Source organism: Montipora capricornis, chromosome 1 (genome assembly GCF_036669925.1).
Source record: "Montipora capricornis isolate CH-2021 chromosome 1, ASM3666992v2, whole genome shotgun sequence".
NCBI lineage: Eukaryota > Metazoa > Cnidaria > Anthozoa > Scleractinia > Acroporidae > Montipora > Montipora capricornis.
This window is the reverse complement of record NC_090883.1, coordinates 53,099,535-53,104,534: the sequence shown is the minus strand read 5'-3', so window position 1 is coordinate 53,104,534 and position 5,000 is coordinate 53,099,535. Positions and strand designations below refer to the sequence as shown.

The 5,000-nt window shown below is 37.2% G+C and overlaps 1 protein-coding gene across 5 annotated transcripts in view; it reads right to left on the bottom strand.

The window, feature by feature from the left end:
* Positions 1–5,000, bottom strand: part of LOC138050010 (octopamine receptor beta-2R-like) — a 47,916-nt gene that overhangs the window by 16,112 nt on the left and 26,804 nt on the right. Inside the window, exons 1-2 of one of the 5 annotated variants that reach the window (XM_068896513.1) lie at positions 4,884–5,000; positions 2,485–2,705 (exon numbers count right to left, since the gene is read on the bottom strand). The exon at positions 4,884–5,000 is cut by the window's right edge and continues 160 nt beyond it. The exons of 3 other annotated variants lie outside the window; for them this stretch is intronic. The gene's annotated coding sequence lies outside the window, so the exon portion shown is untranslated. The remainder of the gene's footprint in view (positions 1–2,484; positions 2,706–4,883) is intronic. One more of the 5 variants, XM_068896506.1, reaches the window with a different exon arrangement.

Genomic DNA, 5,000 nt, shown 5'->3' with positions numbered 1-5,000 from the left:
TTGAGCTTAAGTTTATAGAACGTGTTCAAAATAGAGCCTTGAAAATGATATACGGTTATGATAATCAATATAGAGAAGCGCTTCAGATGGCAGGGCTGAAAACTCTAAAGGACCGGAGAGAAGATCTTTGCTTAAAATTTTTACACGGACCGTTTTTTTACACAACATATATATATATATATATATATATATATATATATATATATATATATATACATATATATACATATACATATATATATATATATATATATATACCGGTATATTAAATCCCCTGATGAGTGGGCGACCACGAAACAGGCTTGTAGGGATGAACTTGTAGTTTTACTTGTTGTTTTGTTGTTTTTTTCTTCAATATATACTTCGCTCTTTTTTTTATGTATCGAGCACTGTTTTGCGAAAATCAAGTTTCACACTTTATATATATGATATACAATGATTTTAAAATTGTTTTAAATGCCCAAAATGAGCGAAATGATACTTAAATCATTAACCATTTTCTGGAGAGCAACAGAAAAGTGCACGACGTCTGCGTACATTCAGTCTGATTGCAATAAACGGGTTTTGAGTTTCGAAATCCTTCGGCAATTTGTCGCAAGGGACATTGCACTGTTACTAAGCTATTTTCTGGAACGAACTGCAGTTTGCATATTAGCACATTAGTCATATTACTTTTTATTTATGTTTAAAACTAATAAATGTCACTGTTTCTTCTTTTTTTTATTGACGATATACATTTTTAACGGTGTCGTCCTCTTCGTAAAGGAACCGTTCTATCTTCATGCTGTTTATATGTAAGCGCATTCATTATTCAATTGCTATGGTAATTACATCTCCTAAAGGCATGCTTTACATAATTTGTGATTGAATTTCTGAAAACTGACTGAACATGTTCCAACTTATTTTCAGCCAGCGGTCAGAAAATGTGGCGGACAAGTCCTGAACGACAGAGGGCAAACGCCCTGTGCTAAAATGGTATTTAACTGCACGCCCAAGAACATTTTATTGGAACTGGTAAAAAACAGTTACTGTTTTGTCATACATCTTGTCTGTCCACCCCCGTTTGTAAACCTGACCCCCCTATTCCATTGTCGTTCATGTTCTTTGTCGTATTAACAACTTTTTCCCTTGCAATCCTCTTCAGAATTTGCAACTCAAAATATTCTCAATCATACAAGTAAACAGACAATTTGCTCAAGGCACCTCGTCTAAGACAGTACGTGGAACACTTTTTTCCCCCTTAATTTTGATGGTAATGAATTTATATCATGTGCTCATTTTCTATTGACATATTCAAATGCGCTTAACAAGCAAGTGATCTATGGTTGAGATCGGACATCAGCATATACAGGCGCCGCTGGCAGCTGCTATCAGTCCATTAGCGAACTCACCCAGCACATGAATGAATGAAATGAGGCCTGACCACAACATCGGGAGCTCAATGCCCTACTCTCTGCGAAAAGTGTGTGGGTCCTTTGCATCCCACTAGGTAGTGAACCGTGAAGGCTTGTGAGACGGGGCCTACGGTTTAAAGTCCTTATCCGAGAAGACTTCAAAATCTTAACCATTTACGGATGAAATTAGATGCAGTTATCTGGGTGTTGGTCCAGCCGGAATGGAACTCACGACCTCCCGCATGGCAACCCGATGTTCAACCAACTGAGCCACCAATGCTCGGTTAAAAGCTCCAGCGCAATTGGCTTGAATTGTATTGTATTGTATTGTATTGTATTGTATTGTATTGTATTGTATTGTATTGTATTGTATTGTATTGTATTGTATGCAGACTCAAGCGATCTCGGCGCTCTCATAGAGGGGTCGATAACACTGACGCGTTATGGCTTGGGCGGTTATAAACCACCGACAAGCATTTGATCGTCTGGAGTTTATATATATGTTGAGCAAGAGCCGATGCAACGTAGATTACTACATTTCGGAAACAGGTACAATGAGAGCTCACATTCAGGATTGCTTTCCGTCGCATATGTTGACGTACTAGTAATACTGGTAAAAATGTCATAAAATATGGCAGTTACAACTAATTTGATTTTAATACTAAAATAGTTACGGAAAAATAACAGGAAAATAAGAGAAGAGACTGTAAACAATAAACTGAAGGCAGAACCAATTTTGTAATAATTATTATTTTGTACTAATAGACCTAATCGGCTAGCTCAATGTTGTACCCAATTCAAATCTCCCGGGACTAAGATTCTTTGTGTATTGTATTTGCATGATAATGTAGCATTCATATTTAAATGATATGGAAATACCTGGAACAAAACGTTTTATTCCCAAAGGGTTTGAATTGGGTACAACATTGAGTTAGCCGATTAGGTCTATGAGTTCTATCTCTCTTGGGTAGTCAGACCAGTTTTGGACTGTTGTTATCTGAAGGCAAAACCAATTTTGTAATAATTATTATTTTTTACTAACGAGTTATGTCTCTCTTGGGTGGTCAATCCACTTTTGGACTGTTGTTACCTGCTTTTGTCCAGTTTGGATTGTTGTTATCTGCAGGCAGAACCAATTTTGTAATAATTATTATTTTGTGCTAACGAGTTATGGCTCTCTTGGGTGGTCAGTCCAGTTTTGGATTGTTGTTACCTGCAGGTAAAACCAATTTTTGTAATCGTTATTATTTTGTACCAACTGGTAGTTGTCTCTCTTGGGTACTCTGTCAATATTCTATATACTTGTGTAACCTGAAGAAAAATCAGTTAACATTAATATCATTAATTTTGTTTTCTTTGACACAGGGCCAATCCGCAAGTGATAGAATAGTCAAATCTATTAAAAGCTGATGACGACTCTTGATTGTAAAAGAGGAGAGCCAACCATTGAAAACAATAGCTGATAACTATAGAAAAAGTCCCCACATGAGCAGCTTCAAAGATAACAATCAAATACAGATGTAACTGTGAATAGGAGAATCACAAGTTTCATGCAAAATTGATGGTTAACGAAAACAAGGCATTTGAAAAATCAGACTTACAGTGCGGAACTAAATCGCTCGCAACAGTCATAAAAACCAGTACAGTCGTATTGAGCAGAAGGTAGAATTATACCGTGATACGCAAAGTGCAAGTAAGTACTGAACAGTGTACCACATTTTGCTTTCTCTTTATCCATTTTCCTTGGAAAACTCACTGTTATCCATTGCATTATTGTCGCAAAAGGGTACGAATGCTTTCGTTCATAGCGGAGACACATGTTTAATGCAAATTTGCCATTGGTAACAAAATTTCTTTATCATTACGACGCCCTCACTTCAAATCCCACCAAGACCATCAGGTATGCATTTCAACGCATACTATATTAACTTGAGTTGGTGCAGCAATTTTCTTTTCACAAGTATGTATATGAGTTGTCCGTTGTGAGTCGCTTAAAGTATAAAATTTAGAATTTCGTACGAGTTCCTCTTATCAGAATTTTAGTTTCTTGTGAATGCTCGTGAGTTCGTTTGCAACTCCTCCTTTTAGATTTTCGGCCGCCTTGCGATATATTTGGTACTTTATCTTTAGCTACGCAATAATCGAGTCATTGCTTTTTTTCACTCTCTGATGCTCCAAGGTTGAGTGGATCAAATAGAAAAAAGATTAAGAGAGTTTAATTTGCGTTAAGGACGCCCATTGCCATTGCTCATCCTTACAGCGCACGCAAATTCACATGCCATATGAGTCGAGCGCGCGCGCTAAGTACTAAAATGAACAATGATAGGGCAGATGGCCATTGCTATAGCTTTGCTTGGATTTAACGATTTTGGATGTTCCGTGACCCCTACTTTTCTTCTCAGAAACAGATTTTATTTACAATTATCTCCACATTGTCTAAAAATGAACAAAAAATCGATGTGGGAGGTTAAAAAAATTACAAGATTTCTTTCCTCGGTACATGGAATCCTGCCATCTTGCGGCTGCAAGGTGCATGAAACTATGGTCGCTAAATGCGAACTTGTTCTTTACGGAACCTCAACAGTTAACTAAATTCACTTGATGGGTCCACTTAAACAAAGTTTGGTAGAGAACATTTCAGTTCAAAAATGTAATTGCAATATTTTTGGGCTTACAGACACTGTGGCCTTATTCGCTAAAGATGCCGGATTTTTTCAGATTTAGGGTTTTCTTCCGGGCAAGTTCTCTCCAAAACGAAGTTGGTGACTCCCCATTTTTTTTTTTTTTTTTTTTTTTTACATTTCTGACATCACTAACTCATGAACTTTCAATGGTAAAATTTGCAGAAAAAAATTAATGTTAGAAAATTTTCGCGCGAACGTCCTTAAATGTTTCGCGCGAGGGGTGAGATAGATGAAATGTATCCACGCGATACAAGTGACGCTGCCAAAAAAAACATTTTCATTATGTCAAGAAATACTTAATTAAATGGTTTCGTGTTCTCTCGGCGTGCGTCTTAGGTGCTGGTAAATGTGTAAAAAGTAATTACCGAGAATTCCAAAGCAACACCTCGATTATACGAAGGCGCGAACTTAGATCTTCAGTTACAGTTAATAATAAGCCATGGGTAGATTCAATCTACCCTTAGCCTAATTTGCTTTTTTTTTTTCGTGGGCGAAGCTCGTCATGCTCTATAAATCGTGTACCAAGCTTGGGCTGCCCGTGGTTTAATCGTTCTAAAAACACATAAAATCGTTCAAGTAACCTTCCTTTGTTGTTTGTGCATAGGCAACCCAAGTTCACGTCACTAGAGAGCGAGTAATAATTAATTACTAGTGGGGAGATGACCTTTGAGTGAAAGCGGTGTTGCGTTACAGGTAGTTAAACGCGTTATAAGACTTTGTATGGGAAATAAAATACCGTCAATTATGAAGCCTAAAAAACGCTCAATTTAACGTTCATTCAATAAAATGAATAAAACTGACTCACCTCTGGTATATACCTGTGCGTTTTGGTGCTTATTTACCGTTTCGGGAATTCCGTGTTTTCACTTCTCTAAGACGAAGTTAAGGCAGCACACTAAGATTTCGACCGTAGTCAGCTACG